We start from the raw sequence: 27,382 nt of genomic DNA on the forward strand, positions 1-27,382 counted from the left end.
CATTATATACGATCGCTTGCGCCTCTATTATAATTTGTGCTTATTGGTACCTACGCGCGAAATGTACAGTCACCATCAGATATATCGGAGCGGCTAAGGCGCTCACAAATATCTGAGCACGCTTCTATTGTCAGGGCGTTAGAGTGCTTGTTCAGATATTGTGAACACCTTGGCTGCTCCGATATATCTGACGGCGACTGTACCTACTGAAGGTCGTATCATAAAAATACCAAATCAAGTTGAGATTTTGAACTTAGAATTGACTTCTAGGTTTTTTGATCAATCCTCAAATAATAAGTAGATGGCTATTATTAATTTAACAGAAAATTTCCAAACGTTTACTTTACAAATATAATTATCGTAGGTATAACCTTATACCTTTACCTGGTACCTTGGGTACCTACCCAAATATTAGAGTAGCTTAAAGTTTTATTGACCGAGCGCTAGTAAAGGCCTTCGTTTCAGCTTGGGCAAAAAAGCTTTCGTCTTTCGTATGTCCGGATGTTCTCCTCTACAGGCCGCAATTCTCAACCGATTCTCGTGAAATTTTGTGTGCCGGTTCGATAATTAAATATATATATTTTTGTCTGAGACATATATTTATTCAGTTTTAAGTTATGCACGCGAGGTCTACAGCACACATAGCCGCTACTTCTGGTTTAATTCTCGAAATTGTATAAAGTATGAATATACCCTGTAAAGTAATTAGGGACCCGTCTTCGGGCCGGACCGAGCAGTGATTGCAGTCGATGTCACGTGACGTAACTAGAATTTCCGGCGGAGCCGCCCGCCCGCCGCGGCCCGCCCTAGCCGCCCAACGTACTCTACATACGAGCATAGAGTTATATATTTGACAGAGGGAATGTCACTTAAGACAAACTGTGACACTGCAATGGCGGACGGTTTGAAAGTGTGCGTGTAGACGAGTGATACCATGTAACACAAATTCTCCCCTTATGGTGAAACAATTATTTTCAATATCGTCCTTGTTGTCAAATATTAAAAAAGTACAGTTTTACGTTAGACGATAAAAAAGTGTGTACCTAACTGATTTATAGGTCTTGAAAATGCGCATTGTTGCACAATTACTTTGTGCAAATATTATTTTCAATGCCTAATGATATTTAACTTGTAGCATATCTGTTTTAAACAAAAAACAAATATAAAGTAAATGTACTAGTGCTCGACATGTTAATGTCCAATAGATGACACCTTGCTGTTACCTCTATTGACAATGACTAAGTTTCAAGATGACATGTACTGGACTGGGACCGCGTCGAGCAGCATGAGTATGTTTACCTTACATAACAAATAAACGTTAGCTATCAAAAATTATTCATGTAAACGTCTTTAATTTCCTTACTATCGGGAAATTACCATACCGACCTAGTTTGAAATGCAAAATCAATAATTTAGCTATTTACCTAAATGCCCTAAATGATCTCTTATATACATAATGATTTAATAAAAAAGGGCATCAGTTACCCTACTTTCGGGAAATTACCCTATTCAACTTACTGTTCACACTCCTGTTTCGCATTTATAACAATGAAATATGAAGTTTTTGTGTAGTATACCGTGATAATTAATAAAATTAGCTATGAAAAGTTATTCCGTCACTTTATTTTTATTTCGATCGGTATAATTCTTGCAGGATTTAACTACGCATATTTTACATTTTTTCTTGGACTTTACTTCACTGACGTTTTGATCCGTCTGACGGCAAATTGGTGGATGGGGGCATTGCGATAACTGTCAATGTGTGTGTGTCACGCGTAAATACTAGGAAATTGGTGGATGATGGAATCACAGTTTTTGTCTTAACAAAACTACGTCCGTAGTATTCTAGGTCCATGCATACGAGTATCTAAATACGTTACGGCCCGATTCCAATGTCAAATATTACGTCTAGATACGATTTAATCCAGATATGTCAAAAGTGACGTTAAACAAAAACGTCACTTTTGAAACGGACATATCAAATCTATACCATCGGCGCGATTCAGAAAATGAATTAGATATGCACTAGATATGAAATAGTAAAGATATGTGACGTTCCACGGCAAAAGGTACCTCATGCGTAAGCGCCAATCGCCATACGGTAAGTACCCTTTTCCGTGGAACGTCATATATCTTTACTATTTCATATCTAGTGAATCTCTAATTCATTTCCCGAATCGCGCCGCATATCTAGATGTAAGTCTTAAAGTTTGAACCGGGCCGATACACTTTTATCTTGAATTTCATGACGTTTATAGGTAAAAACGATAAGTAGGTTAGGTACCTAAACCATAGAATGTTTTTCTTGTATTGAATTGCGATAATAAGTAAATGAAAATTAGATATTAAGTTTTCGTTTTTTTTTCTACTAAGCCAAATTTCACTTTTTGAGGTTTTGGTTAAAGTCTGCCGTAGCAAATATAGTCTAGTTTACGAGTGAATTTTTTCATGGCATTTGCCCTTAAATAAAAAGTATAAAAATTAAATATAAACTACAATTTTGCGTTGGCCCCGTAATATGATTATCCGTAGTATCCGCAGAATAAGCAAAATTAAATATATGAAATTGAATAAATAAACTTATCGGAACATGTCCGGGACAGATAAATAAGCCACGCGTGAATACGGCCCACGCGCCCACTTACGGTCGCCTAGTAAACTTCTGTGTGGGCCGAGTTACAAGCGTGAAGCGGTGCGGTAGCGGTATCTGATGGCTCCTCTACACGATGTGCCAACGCCGGCCACTCCAAGGGATGAATTTATGCGTTAGAGGGAAGAGCTTGATATGAGGTTATGAGCAAGTGATATTGCTATCTCATTCTACCGCATGGCTGCGTCGCTTGGAGTGGCCGGCGTTGGCCCATCGTGTAGAGGAGCTATGACATGGAGGCTAAAGTGGCCTGACTGGAGTTTTCCTCTCATCTACTCGAAGGTTAGATGAAAGAGATACCTTGTAGGAATAAGTTCGCCTTTGTACTTCCATTACTGTCGTTTATTTTTGTAAACCTGTGTTGTGTAGGTACAATAAAGCGATTACTATTAGGTACTATTACTACTACAATTACCAGTTTGCCGGACGATATCAGCCTGTCAGTTGTTCGGAACTGTCACCTTTAGCGTTTATCTGACAGGTTGATAACGTCCGGCGAACTGGTAATCTGTGGACTCCTTTAGCCTTAGAGCAGTTAGTAACAGAAGTCATCGGTATTGCTATTTCTACATGATTTGTACGTAACGTACAAACAGCCATGTGAGTTCATACAAAAGTTTGCACTATTGTGCATGTTTTTCGTAAGCTCTTAAAGGCGACTCCGTTATTAAATAGCGTATGTTTAATACGGTTTTCGGACTGCGCTAATAGAACTGACCATATTCGCTTATCACTTGCGACGCCGGCTATTGTCCAAGCAGCTCGTCTCAGCGGGTAGCCTGGTTTCAATAACAGACCATTCAGAGAGGGTTATTGTACAGATAATTACAAGTTTTACGCTCAGGTGGCATCCGCAGGGTTAGAAATACAGACATAATCTTAATATGACCATTTCAGCGGACAAGATGGATTAGAATTTCATTAGCTGTAGAAACGCTACGCTGGTTTGACCTGAAAAGCTTTGGTTGAGTGTAAAGGATGACTTACGTTAGACCGGGTCGTGTCCGGGCCGGAGCTTCCGGAGCTTACTTTTCTATGACATGACAGGCGATCACTTGATGCTTTCCATAAAAACCGATGCGCCAGAAGCTCCGGCCCGGACACGACACGACCCGGACACGGCCCGGTCTAACGTGAGTCAAGGATGCGCCGGACACGGTCCGGTCTAACGTGAGTCGTCCTTAAAACCTTCAAATCAAGAGTGAACAGGCACCTTCTGGGCGAGCTCGCTCCATCGTAGGCCACGTCTACGCCTCGGCTAGTCTGTGGCCACGAGTAAGCCCATTCATAATAAAAAAAAAAAAAGCAAATGCGAATTTCTGCCGCTACTTTAAAATGCTGCCAGCAAAATACTTCATAGTTATTTACGATACAAATGCAAATTACCTACTCGCACGTGTATCGTACAACGTTTTACAGTAAATATGGCCCTTAAATTTTCGCCGTAGTCACGTAATGTGATTATTATAGCATAGCACAGGGCGTCGTAATGGAGCACCAGATACCAGTATTGTAAAAATTATTAGTGTGTATAGATCGTTTTTTTAGCATTAGAAATAAGGCAAACAATCTTGATGTGTCTTTTAATTGAAAACCACATTTTAAAAATAAATTACGGCAAATATGTAACAATTATGAATCTAATACGATCATTTATATTTTTCTGCTTTCAAAAGTAATAGTTACTGATTTTTAAAAACGTTTTTCAATTAAAAGACATGTCAAGATCGCTTACCTTCTCTCAAGTTCTTTATAATGCTAAAAAAAACGAACTATAGGTATTTATAATTCATTGAATTCGACCATTCCTTTATTCTCTAGAGTCTAAATCACTGCTGCATTGTACTTACTTCGATACCTAACTATGTGCAAAACTGTACGTATAAATACTATAAATGTATAGAAAATGTGGATGTTATTATAAACAAGGCAGCTAATGCGACCCCGCATTCCGCGGTTTATCCATCTTACCCTAATATCGAAATTGATCACCCCTCCCCTCTCGGAACTATTGATACATGAAGATTTATGTCTGTTCGTGCTTATTGGTATTTTATTCAAAATGGAGGAATTTATTAAGTTTAGGCAGCAGGGAAATCTATTTTATTGTACCGGTGTATAAATCATACTTTCCTAGTATGATTAATTATTTATTATTTTTTTATTTATTATAGGTATATAATTTTAGAGATGCCGCGAATATTCGGCAATTATTCGGTATTCGGCCACTTTATTAGGCAATATTCGGCCGAATACCGAATATATGTAGCGCCTACCTAAAAAGAAAAATTACACAACAAATATAACCATAAACTAGTTACATACTTAGGTATAATTATGCATTTAATTCTTCAAATGTGTTCTTGCAAAGTTGTTAATAAGAAGACCGTTTTTTAACATTTGTTGATTAAAAAATACTTATTTTATTTTTATCATGTCATGGGTCTGAACTCTGATTTGATTGACTCTATTACCTACCTACATTCATTAATTATTTTCAACAAAAACTATATCTTAGCAAACGTGGTGCAATAAATATACTTTCATCTTTTAGCATTCGTCTCAACTACCTAAGCGTAAAAAGCGCTCATTTTAAATTTCACAAAATAAGTCCAAAACGTCACCGCATACCCTCTTTGTCCGTCATAATCGCCAGACATTAAATATACCTATACAAAAATATACATACAACAATCAAAATTTCATAACCCTCGGCATTCATCTTAAGACGTGCTCACATCAAACGACATCTCAACGAAGGGTCCCAACCCTAGCAAAAAGGGAAAAGAAAAAAAAAACAGCCAAAGACGCAATTACTCCTCGACAATATTATCTAATACCGCTCATAAAAAATAAAAATAACTCTTGTTCACCTTACATTTAGGTTGAAATACGCACGAAATTCCTTTTTCAAACTGGAAACGTAAGGTGGTTTTACAGATCGCTAAAAGCAGGGCTGTATCAAAGAAATGTGTCTAATGAATCTATTGGTAGCTGCGCTTATGCGTGTACTTACGTGTCAAGTATTTTTTTAAATACACAAACACAGTCGTGTGACTTGTGTGTGTGTGCAAGGAGGGGAGAGCCAAGAGATGCTTTCTTCGGCTCCTTGCTTCTTATGGAGCGTTCGAGCCACCTTGATAGTTGCTATTCTGGTGATTAAGTAGCTAGCTGAAAAAGTGCCTGTCGTGTACGAGTATGCAGTTATGTTTGTACATATTTTTAGCTGACAGGAATAAATTTTACGTACATATCTATATCTACTTATACAAGTTACATTGCGCTACATTAATCGCGAAAAAAAAATTGGCTGTTTCATACATTTTGGCTGGTCCATTTTCTATGGGAAGATACATTTTTTTCGCGATTTCGGGGTTGGTCCCATAGTATTAGAAAGTTGCTCAGTATTATTCTAAAACCTCCCTGGCAACGGGAATGCAGTTATTTTTTAGCGACCGTGGACTTATAATAGCTTACGTTACACGACTAGGTACTTACTGAAGATAATTAAGTGAAATGCTGCGTTTTGATGTAAGATCAAGCCGGATGAGCTGGAGCCTAATTCAGATTTAACTACTTGTAACTGTTTTGAACTGGTTTTAATACGACCCCACGTCTTCATTTTACATGCGCCAATCACCGTTAGCGATCGCCGAGGTCGTGTCAAAACCGTGAGATCAATTCGGACAATTTAGCGCTTGCCTGTGCGTTTCGCTCGCACTAATAGATCTACTGACAAGTCCGAGCGAAATGATAAATAACACATCATTTAGATATCGTTTTGATGTCAAGTGTACATTCGAATTAGTCTTAACACGTTATTAGATCTGGGACCTTACCATGATGTCCTTATTGCGATTTTGTTTAGGACCTAAACTGAAATGTTAAAGGACGGAGCTATATAAGTCGCATAACTCCGTCCCTTAGCAATTGAGTTTAGGTCCTAAAACAGAATCGCAATAAGGACAACATGGTAAGGCTGAATCCGGTTCCTGTAGGTAGTGTTGAAAATATAGAAATGCACGGCTCCTGTTAGAAAATGCATTGCAACCATCAACACCACTCATTCGCCCTATAAATCACTCCCCCAATTTCGCTCTCGCGGCCGATCGTCTCAACTCACGCACACAAACACACCACCACTATCGCACTACGCACCCACACAACCACAGCCGGGGGCGCGTGCCCTAGACTCCTCCTTTATATTTTCTTCTTTGTTATGTAAAAAAATAATAATAAGAGAAAGGGGACTCAAAATCGATACTCAAATGGCGGCGGTATCGGCCGATTTACTTTTTTGGCTGCTTATTGCCTGGGATTTGAATCGTTTGCGGTAAGTGGTGTGTTACGAACGGAGCTTGAAAGTAAATCGTCAAGATATTCGGCTCAATTCGGGAAATGAATAAGAGATGCACTAGATATGAAATATGTAGTAAAGATATGTGACGTTCTACGGCAAAAGGTACCTTATGGCGGCAGGCGCCGCGATTCGGGAAATTAATTAGAGATTCACTAGATATGAAATAGTAAAGTTATGTGACGTTCCACGACAAAAGGTACCTTATGGCGGCTGGCGCTTACGTCGCATAGCGCCGCAATAATATTGGAGCGACATTAGAGATGACAGCAGGGTGTCATCTATTGGGCATTAGCATGTCGAGCACTAGTACCACCACCTTAGTCTTATGCGAAAGAGGATCGGCAATATAACATAGGCATTTTCATTAATTTTGCTCACTGAGTCATGGTTGTTTTCTATGTAGGTATTTTAAGTACTATTTATATATTACATATATATATCGTTATCTAAGTACCCATAACACAAGCCTTCATGAACTTACCATGGGGCTTAGTCAATCGTGTAAAAATGTCGTATAATATTTAATATATATATTTGAAGTGAACAAAACGAGAGTGTCATATTTTCATAGAGAGACGTTAATGACATTACCACACTTCTTGACATGCCACATGGCAGGGATCCTATCTCATCGCATAATAATTTATCGTCATAATGTAATGTTACGCATAAATCTCTTTTCGCATATTTTTTCTCAAGCTGAAACAGAAAGTATTTTCGAAAATATTTTGCATAGGTTGTGTAGAATAGGGTAGGTTAGATTAGGTTTGTGTCATAATTTTTCAGAAATGTTGATATTTCCAGTACAATAACAATTATGCGAAATGAGTTTTATGCGTAGGTAACATTACATTAGGACAATCAATTATTATGCGATCCAATATGGACCTCACATGGCATAATATGGTTAGACTTTAAATATTTGCCGCTGACTATTACCAATCAGTCTATCTATAGGAGGTATCTCATGTCAAGGTATACTTATGTGAGCGTACCCTACTAGGGGCCCGATTCGGATTTTGAAATAGATATCTTTTAGACACCAAGATACGATAACGATATGTTTAAGATTTCACCTGTCAAATTTGACATTTGCGCGATTCTGGAGATACTCTTGAACGATTTCCACAGGATATGACTTAGAGATCCAATTCACATCTAATAGATATCTTACTCTATCTAACGTAAAAGTGACATTGGTTGCCAGAATTGCGCTGCCAAAGAACTAGTTGATATCTAAACTATAACGTATCTAGAATGGATCTAGTACGTGTCGTGTCTTGTGAATATCTTGAAGTTCGAATACGGCAGTAGGTACCTAATAGCCGATGAAGGGTGATTTTAATCAAGATCTGAGCAAGACGACACGGACGGCCGTTACCATACATTAGTGGCCTCTACTAAATCACCATACTTTGGACAGTTTGTCTAATTTGTTCGTACGTACCGTAAAACTCAACTACAGTCCAAAATATACTCAAAAATAGTCTTATTGTACTTTCATTAAGAATTCGTCAATATAAAGGCAACATATTTTTAAAAATAATAAACTCCAAAGCAATAATTGTTATTGATGGGTACTTTTATGTATTGAAGTTGTGGACCACAGTTGTAGATAATAATGGCTTATAGTAGTTGGGTAATTTTACGGTACAGTCGCCATCAAATATATCGGAGCGGCCAAGGTGCTCACAAATATCTGAACACGCCTCTATTGTCAGGGCGTTAGAGTGCGTGTTCAGATATTGTGAACATCTTGGCCGCTCCTATATATCTGATGGCGACTGCAGTACTTACTGGAAAATAGACCGGAATATCCTTTAGGCGGATAATAACACTTATCCGGTTATAAGTACGCATATAGAGTTATCTAAGTAAGTTTATATTATACTTAACTGATAGATAAGTATGGATATCTACCCGGCGGAGCTATAGTTTGACAAGCCATTTCCGTCAGTAGAAACAGTAGGTGCGTAGAGTTGTGCTACTATAGAAAATATGAATTTCCCGCCCTTGTCTACTTACATAGTGGGTTGGCCAGAGTATAGTAGGAAAAATAATAGAGCTTTCTTACCACACAACATCTTCAAGGGAAAAAAACTGATCTTTGAATTTTGATTATTTTTCATGATTAGGTACACTTTTTTAAATTTTGTACTCGTCCAACACCCGTGTTCCACGTTCGAAATCCACCACACACTGACTGGCCGTTGCCCTAAATAGCTTTAAAATAAGAATAAAAAGGATAATAGTGAAAAGAAAAACCGGTTATCGCGAGATTGTCTTACGCACAATAGCTGGCCAGATGGCCGCGGATGCTGCGCGGTTTCAGTTAAAAAGGAATAAAACTGGTTTAAATTGTGAATGAGCTTTTGTGCGGTGATCGGTTATTTTGATTTATTCGATTTTTAGTGGCGCGTGTATGGGAATAAAAAGATGCGAGCTCAACAGGTACCGGCGGGGACAGAAGTGTTTGGATACGTAACGGGCCGTTTATTTTTTACAGTACATACTTATGGTCCAATTTTCCCGCATTAGTGCGTAAAATAGCACTATTCGTGCGTATGTCAAAAGTTTAAAGGGCCATATGTACTGTAAAACGTTGTACGATACACGTGCGAATAGGTAATTTGCAACTCGTGTCGATTTAAAACACTCCCTTCTGTCGTGTTTGAATTTATCGCCACTTTCGAATTTCGTTCGTTTCGAATTTCTTTCTCTCGTTTTTCCGCCCTTGTATCGTAAATAACTATATCTATTTTTTTCGGCTTTGGATAAAATTTAGTTGGCTTGAAGTGCTTCTCATACTGACTTGGATAATCGAATAGTTAATCTATATTTTATCTGTAGCCAAGTGACATCAAATTGCATTTTTAGAATTAAATACATTTATGTGTCTACCATACCGTGCTTAGGTTATCCTATAAAGTATAAATAAATAAAAAATATTGTAAATTGCTCTCATTCATTTATTTATTGATAAAATATTTCACCTTATGACCTTACTTACCGTAGACGTTAAATAGTAATTAACATTACAACAATTACATTTCAATATGTTACGTATATTAATTGGAAACTTTAGGTATGATTAAGTTCTAACTTAGGTAAGTACTTTTTTTCCCAAGATCAACAACAAGATACAGTCCAAGATCAAGTCCAACGTTCCGGACATATTTTAGGGTTCCGTACCCAAAGGGTAAAAACCCTATTATTAAGACTCCACTGTCCGTCTGTCGTCTGTCTGTCTGTATCTCATGAACCGTGATAGATAGACGTAAACAGTTAAAATTTTCACAGATGATGTGTTTCTGTTGCCGCTATAACAACAAATACTAAAAAGTACGGAACCCTTGGTAGGCGAGTCCGACTCGCACTTGTCTGGTTTTTGAATTTCGAGCGCTCGGATTCGTTACTCGAAAATCTGTGGAAAACGGCGAATTGATATTTTTGAAATGCGAGCAATAGAAGTCAGGAATCTAGTGGTATGACCATTTGTTTTCAATACTGTTAGTAGAATTTTAATGACTAGTAGTGGAGATATATTGAAGGGAACCACAGTGCTCGAGATTCAAAAATCGGCCCCAGTTTAGGGTTACACCAACGCTTTTGCATGCGACAGTACCGTCAACTTTTTACTTTTACTCCGATGTCAGCGCCTTTATACGGACCGGCCCGGCCCGGCACGGCCCGGCACGGCCCGGCTCGCCGGTTCAAGTTCAACATGGATTAGTTTAGTTTGTTTGTTGTCCGTGTTTGGTACAGTCGCCATCAGATATATCGGAGCGGCCGAGGTGCTCACAAATATCTGAACACACCTCTATTCTCAAGGCGCTATAGAGTGCGTGTTCAGATGTTTTTGAGCACCTTGGCCGCTTGTAAGTACATGGATGATTTGACACATATGGAGGCCAATTCGAACTTCATTGTGACATCAGTCACAAACGATGTCAGTCGCTTGTACTTGTCCGTACATGTATTGGCGCGAGCTTAGACTCAGGGGCGTCTGACATCACATTATCTATTTAGATTAAGTATTTTAGATTTTATTTTGATGTCGCAACGTAAGTTTGAACTGGCCTTATTTTCTCAAGATTAGCTTGACATGGCAAAAGTCAAAGTCAAAAAAAATTACTTTATTCATGTAGGCCTAATAGTAACTAGCACTTATGAACGTTTTACACAATAATATATTATCTTAAGCTAATTATCAGAGCAATTTATTGAAGTTAATATTATTCCATACTAATATTGGATCACAAAAAGATCGTCAAACATAAAAAAAATTTTATAAAAATACTAGTCTAGAATGTTTCTAGAATAAAATCTAACTGTCAATAAAACATAACAAAGAAGTACATACATTGAATTATCTATTTCGAGTCACCATTAATCCCACGTTGTTTTATCACTCATTGTGTGGTATAATAAGCTTTAGAAATAAGTTTACGCTTTACATAATTCTTAAATTTATTAATTGATAATTCCGTAATATGGCTTGGAAGTTTAATAAAATTATTTTATTAAAATAAACTAGGTAGGTAGAGTTAAACCAAGAAAAGTCTGCAGCGATTTTGATAGACCACGGCACGGAGATCAAGTGTTATTTTTTACGTCATAGTTTCATAATAAGTATGACGTTTAAATATGCGTGGGCTATCGAAATCGCTGCAGACTTTTCTTGGTCTAATTCTATTTGCCTAAGGGCCACTCCACATTTAGCGTCTTTCGAGCGTCGGCGTCTACAACTCTATGGCCGCTGCTCGACGCAACGTCGACGCAACTGCGCAGCGACGTCATTTTCCATAGCGCTGACCAGACGCCGACGCTCGAAAGACGCTAAATGTGGGGTGGCCCTAATGCATGGCAAATTCACCGTTAATATTAGCGGATGGAACTACACGATAATAGCTAGTTATTTAATTTTGTTTTACAAGGGGGCAAAGTTGTTGTTTAACCGCTCGTGCTAATATTGATGCCTACCCTACCTGAGCAAGCGAAAGATTCCAAAATTGTACCACGAGAGCGTAGCGGGCTAAGCAACAACAAGCGGTCTTATCACTAGAAAGTGATCTCTTCCAGACAACCTTCAGGCCTGAGTTTACGTATGGAAGAAAATGGTAGAATCTTGGGCGTTGCGAGGGTTTCACTGTATTTTTATTAGTTAAAAACATTTTTGTCAACTTCCAAAAAAGTTCTATAAACATTTTACGTAACAGCTATGCCACAAAAATGTATATGTAAGAAAGGGATAAAACATAAATTATCTAATGGAAACCTCCATTTTAAGTTTTATGGAGAGGGGGGTTAGTGACAAACCTTTAATTTACAATACAATACAATAAAAAATAAGGAAAAAAAGTAAAGCAAGTTAAAGAAAAAGTAGGGGTCGTGTTGTATCAAAAAGTCAAAAGCTGGCACATGATCGGGAAAGCTGGAAGATACTCCACCGACAAGAGAATAACGGCCTGATTCGAACTTTAAGATACGTCAATTAATAGATATAGAAACGATAATTAGATAAGATATGTCAGGGTCAATTGTGACGTTTCTTCAAACAAAACGTCACTTTTGACACTGACAAATCTAGTCCATATCGTTTCTAGATCTATTAATTGACGTATCTTAAAGTTAGAATCGGGCAGTAACCCTTAAGTTACTGATGATGGGGACTCTACAATAATTATTAAAATTTCCTAATTACCATTACAATATTTACAATAGTTCCCATCACACACATTTTGTGTTCTAATACGGATACAGTTGAGATGAGTCCGGCAGCTGCGAGGAACCGGACACGACACGAGCAACTGGTTTGGATTGTAAACACCGAATTGGGGTGATCGGGATATCTACTTCGATAATGTCTGGAGTAATCGGACCTTTAAAATTTGGTTTTGATCGCAGTTTGGTTTTGATTTTATATTACTGTTCTCACCGATATAAATTTTATATGTAGGTAAAAGTGCAACTGGAAGTATACCTAAATAAATATGAAATCTATACCAGATTTTTATTTCTGTGCCACTTCTTTCGTACCTTACTGACCAAGTGATCATAACATTGGAATATTTTCATGTATAGATTTTTAGTAGACTATGTAACTGTTAACGTGCGTATTATTTATTTTTTAACAACGGAATTATAAACAAACACAATAAAACTTACTAAAATTTAAAAGGTGAAAAATTTGGCCAATTACTATGTAGTGACCAATAACTACAGCCACCCTACCATTAATAAAAAAATTGTCATTTTGCCTTTGAAATGGGTTTTCGAATGTCTCTTACGGCTGTTATACATGGTGGGACAGTAAAAATGAAACGAACTGTCAAAAACAATGTCGAATTGTGGGCGTCTTGTTCTGTTTAATTTCACAGCACTTTGCCTTATAAAATATCTAAAAATACAAACATCCAACTTATTATTTACCTAGTACCTGCTAGTACGTATTATCATACATACGTATACAGAGTGAAGTTTTAACCACCAGCCGCCATACCTCTGCGTAGTGACTTCATAGGTCATACTGAATAACTTTTATCAGGAGACCAATGCCGAAAACGGGAAAAAAAATTGGCTGTCCCATAGAAATCAGCGGTGTCACATGAATGTATCAGCCGGAATGTATGCAACAGCCAAATTTTTTATGTAAGTATATGTATTAAGTAGGTATATTCATAATAATAAGAGGCATAATTACAGACATAGCAAAAAACGTTAGACATTCATTGTTTTCGTTTGATTAAACTGAATATACCTAATTAAACAATGCAAACCAACCGTTTACCAAATGAAATGAAACAATGGCAAGTATTTATCTCGTGAATTCTTCTAAATGATTATCATTCTACTCCGTTTTACCAAACCGGGCAAGTATTTGTTATTTTATTCATATTTGAATAATTAATTTGCACCACACCATACCACACATATGTAACATAATTTTATAAAAATAAATTTAGTAAAAAGAAATACCTACTCTTATATTTATGTTTTGAGAACTGTTAATGTTAAATCTTTTTAAAAATTACATTTAAATTATAAACCCATTCAAATCTACAATTATAAATTTTAATATTTCTACTCGACACAAGATGGCGCCCTAACGCAACTATAGCGCTGCGCGCGGAATTCCGATGAAACTAATTTTATTTCATTGGCCATCTAGTGTCGAGTAGATTACAACTGAAAGTTTTGACTACTCCATAATAGATGGTGCTATGCACTAGATTTATACACCCGTTCATTTACTTACACCTGCTTACACTCACCAAAATATAAGTACTTATGTAATATTTTTTAAAAGTTTAAGGTAATGGATTAAACACTGCATATATGAACAATAAAGAATACAAGATGAGAAATATATTGATAAACCACAAAATTGAAAACCTATGAATTACAGACGCGAAATATTATTTTTAAATACTGAAAGTATAGTAGGTTAGAGTGAAGTGAGTTAAATAATAGCCCTGTCTTACAATAGATAGGTATTTAAAAAATCCCATCAACCCAATAAAGAATCTGAACATATTTTAAATTTAATTGAATTTATTATCTATTATAATTAAAACCGGCCAAGTGCGAATCGGATTCGCGCACGAAGGGTTCCGTACCATTACGCAAAAACGGCAAACAATCACGTTTGTTGTATGGGAGCCCCACTTAAATATTTATTTTATTTTGTTTTTAATATTTGTTATATAATATTTTAAACTTTCGCGTTTTGAATACATATTAACTCACAAAAATAAAGTAAATAAAGGTAATTGAATATAATTCGCGTTAGACCCGTCTATAATGTGGGTTTAATATTTGTTGTTATAGCGGCAACAAAAATACATCATCTGTGAAAATTTCAACTGTCTAAGCTACATGACGGTTCATGAGTTTTAGCCTGGTGACAGACAGATGGACGGACGGACAGATGGACAGCGAAGTCTTAGTAATAGGCTGCCGTTTTTACCCTTTGGGTACGGAACCCTAAAAACCAACGGTTTCCGTGAAACGCCACAAGCAATTTAGTTTGTAGCAACGTTTATTACTCACAAACTATTTTCATCGTTTTTAACAAACTATTTTCAGAATTTTTCGCATACGAGTAATTTGCCTGAACGCTTACATAACTCGTCCAATCCGATCTTCGTTGAAAACCTTTGAAAAACACAATTTTTCGCACCATCGGAGCGCTCTAAAGAAAATTAGCGAGGGAACCTGTCGAAAATACCTCATTTGAGCTTCGTGCTATCTAGACTAGAACATAACCTTAGAACATTGTGATAGAGGTCATAGTTGCTTGTTTGTTTACAGATTGGTGAATAGGTGTAAAATGGAGGCGGTCTAGGCATTATCTACGCAGCCATGTTTTGGTAAAAATTATTTCAATATTGAGGTTAATTTGACAAGGTCGTCCGTCCATCTTGTGGGTGGACGTCCTACGCTGCGCTTGCTAGTCCGTGGTCTCCACTCGAGCACTTTTCGACCCCATCGGCCATCTTCTCTGCGCGCAATGTGGTCTGCCCATTGCCACTTCAGCTGCCGCCAGCCGCCGCCGCAAGACGCTGGATACGGGTCGCTTCCAACCGGTACGAATGGAGGTCCAAGGAGGCCTATGTTCAGCAGTGGACGTCTTATGGCTGAGATGATGATGATGATGATGATGATGATGAGGATAATTTAAAGAATTGATTGCACCGACTTAACAGACCTGACATTGATGACGTAGCGACTTGGTCAGGCAAATGCCATGCAGAGAGCTTGCAAAAGTAAAACTTATTGTTTAATCCAGATGTTGTACTTATTTCATTTAGCGGAATAATAATACAGTTTATATTCTTAATTATCCTTCTAATATATAATTAGTTTCGGGTTTGACACATTTTTTCATTTAGTAGTTCAACCATAGACAACTATACAATAAAACCGACAGTCGTATTTAGTCGTAGATGTGGAATAATTCATATTTGAGTAAATTGCAAAAAAAATGTACGTAATTAAGCGCAGTTAAGAAGCTGTGATTAGTCTTAACTTAATTGATTCATTTGTGTTACGAAAATTAACTATATGTAAATTGTATTGTATTTATTGTACTTAATTCGTACTCATAAGTCTATAGCATACGCTAACACACTTTCATGCATCTAACTTAAATAGAAATGGCTAAACTGTGGTAACACAATCAATTAACTTAGACCAATAGACTAATTACAGGCGCTTAACTATGTATTTTTTTTTGCAATTCACTCATTAAATTTCGAACTATTTCACAATTAATACTTATATTTTGACGACCGGTCTGGCCTAGTGGGTAGTGAAACTGCCTATGAAGCCGATGGTCCCGGGTTCGAATCCTGGTAAGGGCATTTATTTGCATGATGATACAGATATTTGTTCCTGAGTCATGGTTGTTTTCTATATGTATTTAAATATTTATATATATTATGCGTATCGTTGTCTGAGTACCCACAACACAAGCTTTCTTGAGCTTACCGTGGGGCTTAGCCAATTTGTGTAAAAAATGTCCTATAATATTTATTTATTTATTTATTTATTTGCAGTATCATCTATACCTTCACTCGTTCATATAACATTCGTATAATGCTCCATATATTTTATAAAGGGTATTGTCCTCTGTACACAATATTAGCATAATGACACCGGAAGGGGCGAAAATCGACAGAGCACAACCTGGGAAAGTGGCGAAAAAAATGGTAAGTACTTAATATTTAAGTACCTACTATACTAAATGTAAATTTTATATCTCCCTTTGTATACCGTGTGTGGCCTGTAATACGAGCAAAAAATTAAACTGTAGGCTGTACTCCTCATACTGACCAACATTTGTTCAGCAACTTTTAAAAATAACTTGTGGTTTGATTTATAATACACTTTAAAGTTTTTCCTAAGACGCAATGTATTGCGAATTTTATTATGTTTAAGGCGTGACAAGCAACGTCAATCACAATGATATGGCGTGGCGATGGCGTCCATTGAAGATAATATTTATTTTCTATGAAAAATAGGGAGTCTAAATACTTCATAATTTTTTAAAGTTGTTAAACAAAAGTGTCACCTTTTGAGGAGTACAATCTATGTTTTAATTATTTGCTCGTGTTACAGGCCACACCCGGTATATAAAACATAGATGTGGTTTATTTTGACATGTGTGTAGATTTCGTATCAGGAATCAACTAATACCTACTAATACGAATTATATTGCCTTTATTTTATTTTTTCTGTCAACTGTTTTAGCTAGAGGTGGCCGGCTCTTGTATCTCTTTATTTATCTATACATATACTTACCTACCTATGGATTTCTATAGGAAATCATACTAATTTCTTAGTACTTATTAATTTCTGGCCGTCCATAAGTCAAACCTTACCAAGCAAAATGAAATTTTATTTTGTCAACACAAAGTTCAAATTAGAATGGAATAGGAGACCTTTTTATAGGTCTCTGGGCGGCTAGAGGTTAATGTCATACAAAAAAATATAGCGACATTGAAGCAAAGATTTAGAAAGAGATAACATAAACATCATGTTTTTTGTGTGGATTAATAAAAATGGCTACAATAAACTGTCAAGTAAAATCAAATTTAAGCAGCTACAATATCAAATTTAAGCTATAATATCAAAAAATATAAGCATTGCAACAACAGCTAAAGATTTGTTATCCTTATAAGGCCCAGCATACAAAAAAATTCTAATTTTAATTTCAACCTTGTTGTAAATTGGGAGGAATTCGTTTTAGAAAGCAATGCTTTGACGACCGGTCTGGCCTAGTGGATAGTGACACTGCCTATGAAGCCGATGGTCCCGGGTTCCAATCCTGGTAAGGGCATTTATTTTTATGATGATACAGATGATTGTTCCTGATTCATGGTTGTTTTCTTTGTATTTAATTTAAGTACCTATATATTATATACAGGGTGTCCCAGAAATCGACGTCAAGCCGTAAACGGATGATAGACCAAGTCATAACAGTTATCATAAAAATACAAGAAAAAATCCAACTCATGTTCTTTAAAAATTATGGTCACTTTAATAATTCACTAAAAATCCACACCCTGTAGTGGTTCTTTAACTCTTTTTACTACAAATTCCATAATTTATTCGATTTTTTTTATTATTATGTAATCTTGAATAATGCTTCTGTAGATGTTTGCCTAAAATTTAAAGCCAACTGCTATTACTTGGAAGAAAATTACACTTTTTCAAAACCAAATTATTTAAATTTACTGTTTCGCCCAACTTTAACTGACTGTACTGAAAAAAAAATGTACTACGCTAGTTTGGCAAGTAACGTTAAAAACTGGCGCGTTTAATAAGGATTCCAAAATGGTATAACACTTGCTAGATTACTTTTTAAATAATTGGTCAATTTTTTTTTGTAAATAATACCAGTTTTTTAGCAAAATGTCCATACTTCCTTAAAATGACTTTAGCTTACCTAAAGCTTTGCTCAACGCCGTTTCTTTGTTTGATAGAGACGGGAAGAGTCATTTTGGAGTGTGAGCGAGATAAGAAATCAAATTTCCACGTAATTTAAGAGCAAGGTTATGATATTGACTCAATCTTTTTACTTTAATTTAGGACCAGTTTTCTCATTAGAAAAAAATTTAATAAAAAACAAATTATCAGATTTCTTTTTTTTTTACAATAAATGTTCAAACTGCCTCTTCCTTCAGCGGCAATGCACGCACGACATCTTCTTTAAAAAGATCGGGTTATTTTCCGGGCAAATCTTCCCCTATTTACAAATTCAACCGCCTCCGTTATTCTTTCCCGCAGCTCAGCTAAATTCTCGATTGTTTTTGAGTACACTATCTCTTTAACCGCTCCCCAGTAAAAAAAATCTAGGGGATTTAAATTTTAGTAAGAGAACATCTTGATGAAGAATACCCTTGCTCAGGTGGACAGGGCGCGCTGGGACACTCTTGTGGCCACCCCGTTCGCCTGATTTAAATCCCCTAGATTTTTTTTTACTGGGGAGCGGTTAAAGAGAAAGTGTACTCAAAAACAATTGAGAATTTAGCTGAGCTGCGGGAAAGAATAACGGAGGCGGTTGAATTTGTAAATAGGGGAAGATTTGCCCGGAAAATAACCCGATCTTTTTTAAGAAGATGTCGTGCGTGCATTGCCGCTGAAGGAAGGCAGTTTGAACATTTATTGTAAAAAAAAAATGAAATCTGATAATTTGTTTTTTATTTAATTTTTTTCTAATGAGAAAACTGGTCCTAAATTAAAGTAAAAAGATTGAATCAATATCATAACCTTTCTCTTAAATTACGTGGAAATTTGATTTCTTATCTCGCTCACACTCCGAAATGACTCTTCCCGTCTCTATCAAACAAAGAAACGGCGTTGAGCAAAGCTTTAGGTAAGCTAAAGTCATTTTAAGGAAGTATGGACATTTTGCTAAAAAACTGGGATTATTTACAAAAAAAAAATTGACCAATTATTTAAAAAGTAATCTAGCAAGTGTTATACCATTTTGGAATCCTTATTAAACGCGCCAGTTTTTAACGTTACTTGCCAAACTAGCGTAGTACATTTTTTTTTCAGTACAGTCAGTTAAAATTGGGCGAAACAGTAAATTTAAATAAATTGGTTTTGAAAAAGTGTAATTTTATTCCAAGTAATAGCAGTTGGCTTTAAATTTTAGGCAAAAATCTACAGAAGCATTATTCAAGATTACATAATAATAAAAAAAATCGAATAAATTATGGAATTTGTAGTAAAAAGAGTTAAAGAACCACTACAGGGTGTGGATTTTTTAGTGAATTATTAAAGTGACCATAATTTTTAAAGAACATGAGTTGGATTTTTTTTGTATTTTTATGATAACTGTTATGACTTGGTCTATCATCCGTTTACGGCTTGACGTCGATTTCTGGGACACCCTGTATATCGTTGTCTGATTACCCACAACACAAGCCTTCTTGAGCTTACCGTGGGACCTTTAATTTGTGTAAAAATGGCCTATAATATTTAATTATTTGATATTTAATGAAACATGAAATGCTACTTTAGTTTATGAAAGGTTTAATTAGAAGGCTTAATTAGATTGAAACGGAGTACATTGTAATGTAATGCTTGGGCTATATAACACTGGAACTGGAATAAGCAAACTCCGCTAGTAAGACCGGCCGCTAATGAGTTTTAAATACGGCCGCAGACCGCGGAACTTTCCGCGGCTGACGCTTTTTATTCTCCGATATTTTAAAGAAGTTAAAGGGATTTGTTTTCTTTTGCACTTTATTATACTAGTAATTATTGGTCGTAATAAGTGCACAATTAAATTGCTAATTAGTAGGAGTCTGAATTTTTTTAACTATGAAGTACTACCATAGTAGGTACGCCACAAATTTTGTATAAGTACCATAATAATAATCATGAGCGTTCCGTACCATTTTGTACGCGCATTACTTAAAAGTTATAAAACACGGACTATAAGTTAAACTAGGAATTTGTACCGATTACCATTTGATTAAACGAAATCAATAAAAAATCGATCCCGAACCCCAAAAATGTAACCACATCCGTTAATAAAGAAATTCCTAACCAACAGTGACGCCATGAAATCGTCGGGCGCGAATCGTGAACGGGCGCCGAATACAAAACGCACCCCCTCCTCTCCCCATCTTCAGCCCTTCCTTAATGTACAACAAAGACACCCCACTTTGTACTTAACTTGTATGTGTGTGTGTAGTGCGCGATAGTTCTGTTGGAAATATTTCATATTAAATTTTGGCCCTCTATCAATATAAAGTTGGACGGGTTATCTTTACGGCATATTATGTGTTCTGTTTGCTTTGATTTTAGTTGGTTGGTTGGACAATATGGCTGAAACTATTGCTTTATGTAATGAAATATTTGAAGCTCAATTTTAATTAGCACAAACTAGCTTTTCGGCACAATTCTTCACGAGTGTTCTACGTCGAACATAAAATAAATACCAAACACTTTTAACACTCGTAAGTAGGTAAGTACTTCTTATTCTAGCTAATTCAGTGTAAATTATTTCATCATCATCATCATCATCATATCAGCCCTTTATCGCCCACTGCTGAGCATAGGCCTCTCTTCTAGTACGCCACTTGTCCCGGTCCTGAGCTAATCTCATCCAGCAGTGACCCGCAATTTTCCGGATGTCGTCCACCCAACGAGCCAACGGACGCCAGGCGCTTCTTTCATTTGAAAGCGGCCAATAAATTAGTAAATTAGTAAATTATTTACTAATTTAGAAGTTGTTTAACTTCGTGTGCTAATATTGATACCCGAGCAAGCGAATGATTCCAATATGAACGGTGGAAGCTTGAGCTTTGCGAGGGTTTCTATGAACCAGGATTAAACAAACTTTGCTACTGAGTGCAACCCAACAATTTTCACTAGACCAACGCGAGAAAAATACATCTCACTCGCACTAATATGCGAGTACTCAAACTTTTTTGGTGACGGAACCCTTTTGGAAAGCGAAATATTTGACGGAGCTCCAAAATAAATATTTTCGTTCGTCACTGCCGACCAGATATACCTATACAAGAGCTGTTTTTTTTCTTATTATTACAAGTATTTTCGCGGAGCCCCAAGAGAGGCTTTGCCTAGGGTTCCGCGGAACACACTTTGAGAATGGCTGCACTAGTGAATGTCAGTGTGTACAGCTTTCAACACTCCTTCTTAACTGACCAGAATTACCATAATTAAACATTAAGGGCCACTTGCAGACGTGCACCATTTACTAACCCGGGGTTAACCGGTTAAACACGGAGTTACCATGGTTACCAGTACAATTGACACTGGGTTAACGGTTTAACCGGTTAACCCCGGGTTAGTGGGATGATGCAAGCGGCGCTATAAATCTTACTACAAAACTAAGTTCGCCAGAAATTATTTTATACACTTAATACGAACATTGGGATTCAGCGGACAGGCCCGCGCCCCCGGGGCACCCGCATTAATGAAAATATGACCTCCGACCTCCCAGATTCGGACCTCATTGTTACTGTGTATTTTATAAACAGTATTTCGCACCAAAAGTCTGTCGCTCATTCTATTCAGGCCATCGGCCAAAATAAAATTAAGAAATGTTCCCTGTAAATATACATTTAAACGCAAAAAAAATCTGATGAACCCTAAAAACTACAATATCGGAAACATAAAAGTGGCAACCGCGGCTCCCGACCTAGCTCGACTATTTGAAACTCATTGGTGGTTGCTTGCATTCTTGACTCGCTTTTTACCTAAGGGTGAGAGGCTACTGTTTGTCGGTTAGTGTGTTTGTGCTCATTAATTAATGATCCCAATAATTATCTCCATAACAGCATAAGAGCTTATCTCGACAGTACGCTAACTTTCTAATTTGAATTATAGGATATGAATTCGGTCGACATCTAATCCATTCAGGACCATCAAGATCAAATACACATCTTATAATTAATATTAGAATATGTCTAGGTATATATTATATTTAACAATAGAATAGACACAGGATACTTAGGGCCAGTTGCACCAACCCACACCAACCATATTTGGGCGTTTTCTAAAATAAATATCGAAAACCTGATTCTTTCAAATCTGGACATTCTTGGGCTCATTCTACTCAGAATCGACAGCATTCTCCATCCATCCATTAAAAAAAGATGTCCCAAAATGTCCATTCCATTACGTCACGTTTTATTATGATAAAAATTTTCACTTGTATGGACACTGGGTTGACGGTTAAACCGCATAATCCCCGGTTAGTGGGAAGGTACAAGTGACCCTTTGATGTGTAATTTTTTCAGTTTAATTTTTTACTGTCTATATTATATATATATGTCTTTCTCAGCATATTATGCCTACATATACGACTCAATCCAAAAATAATTGTTTTCACAATGTTCCTGTAATTACATATCTGGAAATTAATTGGAAATTATTTTGTGGAATTTTTTCTTAACATTTTCCCCGTCAAAGGCATTTTCAAACTTCTAAGAACGATGATTTGAAAACCTTAGAGACGAGACAAAAGAAAAGTCTAGAATGAAAACGTTACTAATTGCAGTTATCACGGGCGTTAGCCAAGAAGACTATTTTATGCTAAGCTTCCTCCTATTTTTATCGTTAGGACTTAGCACGGCTAGGGTTGTCACTGCTACGAAATATCACTTATATCTGGTTTTATACATAAGTCTGATTAGGATATATTTATCAGATTACTTGTTTTCTTTTTCACATAGAAAAATAATTACATAAATCATTTATTTACATACAATATATATACAGTGGTACAACTAAACGAAATTAATAATTAGCTTAAATCTAAAATAGGCCCCTGAGGCATTGTACCAAGGATGCTGGCGGCATTTCCCCGCTGTATCGCAATACTAATTGTAATATGAAATGGTGACTTTCACTTTTTTATTTATTGGTTTATCTTTATAATTTCTCCATGAAGATTTTATAATTAATTTTTATTTTATGATAGGTATTTATGTACAGCGATCGACAAAAGTGCATGCACTATATGAGTGGAATTCATTCATAAAGTGGGTATGCAATATGCATATTTTGCAGATCTCTGATCGCTGTATGCACACATTATCTATTTAAGTACTTCATTTATTTATAAAGTAATAAGTAATAATCATCACAATGTTCTTTAAAATCTTTACATAGAATATACTGGTAATTGTAATTATTCTTCATTTAAGAGCGCTCTTACAAGAAAAGTCGAAATAATGCAAAATTGATGATACTAGTCGCCGAAATTCACGACTTCGCGCTCATTATTAGAAACAATGAGTACTTGTTCCAGTAAAAGCGTCTTCTTATCTTTAGAAATATCGTTGTAAATATTAGAAAAAGGACTTATTAAATTAGTAATGATTTTTTTTCTTTGTTGCATGCTTTGTAACGCAAAATGTATTAGGAGTACCTACACATTTTTATATTATAACAGCTTGTCTCGTGCACTCTTGCAAATGAATAAATAATTTTAATAACAAAACTTCCGTGAGATATAGACAAATTATATAAATTAAGAACACACTCATGTATTTTAAGTCGAAAAGCGTTCGAAATGTATGTGTGTGTGATATTTAATTTAATGAATAAATTATTTAAAAAACGCAATAATCGCATGGAGAGTGGCAACCCTGGCTGCAAGCTGACGTCCCTAACTATTTCCCGACTCCAGACGCGTTGAGTTTCTTTTTGCCGACAATATACTTTCCTTTTCTACTTCTAATGGCTTTCCAACTTAGTCTCACGAAGGATTTCATTTTTTGAATGGGTTTTTTCTCTATTATAATATAATACGTGTGTAAATGTCATTTTAGCCGTAGGTACTCATAATGACGTACGCGTTAGTTTAATTTTGATGGGATTTTGAGTTTCAAAAACGTTCCGCTTGGCGCACTGATCAAAATCCCATACATAATGAGACTTAACGCAATCCGCACGTCCGTCACTGAGTTGGTGCTAATTGTATTTTAGGGTAGAAAAGTGTGTATCCTAAAATACAATGATGTAAGTACGAGCCAGGATTTGAACCCGCGATCTCTGGATTGAAAGTCGGGCGTCATATCCACTCGGCCACCACCGCTTCTAATCCACCTGCTGCTTAAAAACCCTCTCGCATTCCTAACTTTTACATCCCATACTATGTTATACTTCCATTATAATATCTTTAAAAAAACAAAGCGCAAATACCCGGCCGTTCTCGTCAAACAAAACACGTACCAGCGTTCAGCGATAACCATCTCCTCTAATGAAAAGCACTAGTTCTGATTGCGACCCCACTAACAGTCTTAAAGGCCTGCTACACGGTCGCCGACAAGCCCCCAAACCGCGTGGCCTTGGTCTGTCCCGGACCGTGTAGACGGTTGTTACCAACAAAATTTGACCAAAACTGTCCAAGGACAGACCAAGGTCAGACGGTTAGATGGCTTGTCGGCGACCGTGTAGCAAGCCTTTTAAAGTTGCGGATCCCACCCACACACACACATAAACACCCCCGCCCACCCTACTAAAGGAAAGGAAGAAGATATAAACTCGACTACTATAACAAGAGCTACCTCACCCCCCGCGCGGGCAGATATCCCTCCAGTAACACAGCCACGGAATGAATTGTCAAAGTTCTTCGCAAACTGGTCGTGGAGTTGGCTTGTATGTGTGCGTCGGGGCCGAAGGAACGAAAGAAGAAACACCCGCCACGACCGCAGAGACCCGACCCGTCCCCCCGCAAGGAACGAACCTTAAAGTGTGGTCACCCTGCTATCGATCCACGCCCCGTCTTAATGCCCACTTTGTAGGATGTCCATTATTTATGCGGAGTGAAGACTGAAATGTTTTCGGGGAACCAATCCGAACGGTTAATGGGTCGCCGCGAGGTCGCCTTTGTAGTTTAATTCGTGAATAACGTTTAATTTGAGAATGGACCTTCGGAATTTGTTTTCGTATAGGTTTTTAAAAGTTGTAATTGATTTTAGGGCTGGTTCAAATCAATCTAGATCTGCGTAGTGTGTAGCTTTTTATTTTCAATGGATTCCCATATTTAATAAACATTTTTTTCTGATATAGCAGGCAAACGAGCAGACACCACATGGGTTGTAAGTCCATTGCCGGCTTGTAAGGTGGGAATACGCTCTTTCCTTGAAGTTTCATGAAGGTGACTTTTGCACAAAACTTATCTAGTAACCCATGTACATTTTAACACAATTAAATTTCGAGTCAAAATAACTACGAAACTCAATGAAACCTTACTTTCACCGCTATCGATTTCCAATTAAGTAATCCCACAGCCCCTAAAATGATGTACATAATACCAGACGTAACTCAAACCTCGTGTTTATCGTCTAATATTTATCGTGATAATTACGAATAGACGGCGATCTCGAGTGGTCGTTTATCAAGTGAAGAGCGGGAGCGGTGTCGCGTTGCCAACCCTACGGCGCCCGGGTAAGGCTGGTAAATAATTTGTAAGTAGAAAGATGAACTAGGGAATAAATCATTTTTTAAATATTTTGGTTTGTGTTTTTTTGGGGCTGCGGCTGAATGAGTGAAAGGTACTTTTGGCACCTGCTTGCAGGGTCGTCTTAAACTATGCTGGGGCCCTTGGGCACATAAGAATTTGGAGCCCTTATGGAAAGTAAAAAAAGCGAATAAACTTACATTTTTCTACTATGATCTTCTATTTACTATAAGGAATAAAATATACTGTAACTGTCTGTCCTTCAGGGCCCCCTGAGGATGGGGGCCCTGGGCACGGGCCTCGTGTACCCTTAATAAATTAGTCTAAGTATACCTAGATTTAGACTAATTTATTTCGTATAAATATATTTGGCGTTTGTATGGAGAGTTGGCCAACTTGGACGGCTTGCTCCATATTTTTTTTTTTAATAATTTCCGCTATCCAACGGTTTTCTGCAAGAGATCGCTTTTTAGCGATAAGACCGCCTGTCGTTCAGCTCTACTTGAGTTTCTCTGTTCATTGTGTTGTTTTCTGCAGGTGTGCAATAAAGAGTATTTGTATTGTCTAGTATGTATTGTATTATATTGACCACTATGAAATTCAAGCTTTAGTATGTATTAACCTAATCGCCAAGTCATCCGAGCCCGCTACCGCGCCCGCTTCTGCTCCCGCGAGTCGTACGTGAACTTGTATTTAGACGGTGATCTCGAGTGGTCATTTATCAAGTGAAGAGCGGCAGCGGTGTCGCGTTGCCAACCCTACGGCGCCGAGTACACGGTATCTGTTACAGAATAACTAGGTACCACGAAAGACGTATATAATACTAGCTTGTACCCGCGACTTCGCCTGCGTGGAATGTTGACAAGGATTAAAACATTATTTTAAAACCGCACTGCTCTTCAGGCCTTGGTTATTTAAGTCTTAAGGGAGTTTTATAGTTATTTTTTTATCATCTAAAATAGCATAATACAAAAAAATCTGCATAACGTAATTTTTTTTTCTTTATAACCCGTTTGAATTCTGAATACCATCACTTCATTTCTACTATGTATAATATACGAAATTTAGTATGGAGATAATTTGAGGCCCAGAGAAAGATATATAGGACACCTATGTAGTTTTTTTCAATCATTATTATGCTATTTGAGCTTATTATGATTATTTGATTTAATAAATGTTTTTTTTGGATATTTTTCAATGAACTAACTTCATCTTATCTTATTATAATCATTCGGTGCAGGCGTGGGCAAAAGCTAGTAGGTACCTATCGTATAAATAACAAAAGATATTCTAACCAGAAATGTCCGCTCTTGGTAAATTCGAGGCGAGTGACAACCCTGGCCATTCATCTCGTGTTATATTTCAGCTCAGGTGTCCTGGTAATAGGGCTGAGGCTAAGATTATTTATAAAGGG

The sequence above is a fragment of the Cydia fagiglandana genome, chromosome 18 (genome assembly GCF_963556715.1).
Source record: "Cydia fagiglandana chromosome 18, ilCydFagi1.1, whole genome shotgun sequence".
NCBI classification, from domain to species: Eukaryota; Metazoa; Arthropoda; class Insecta; order Lepidoptera; family Tortricidae; genus Cydia; species Cydia fagiglandana.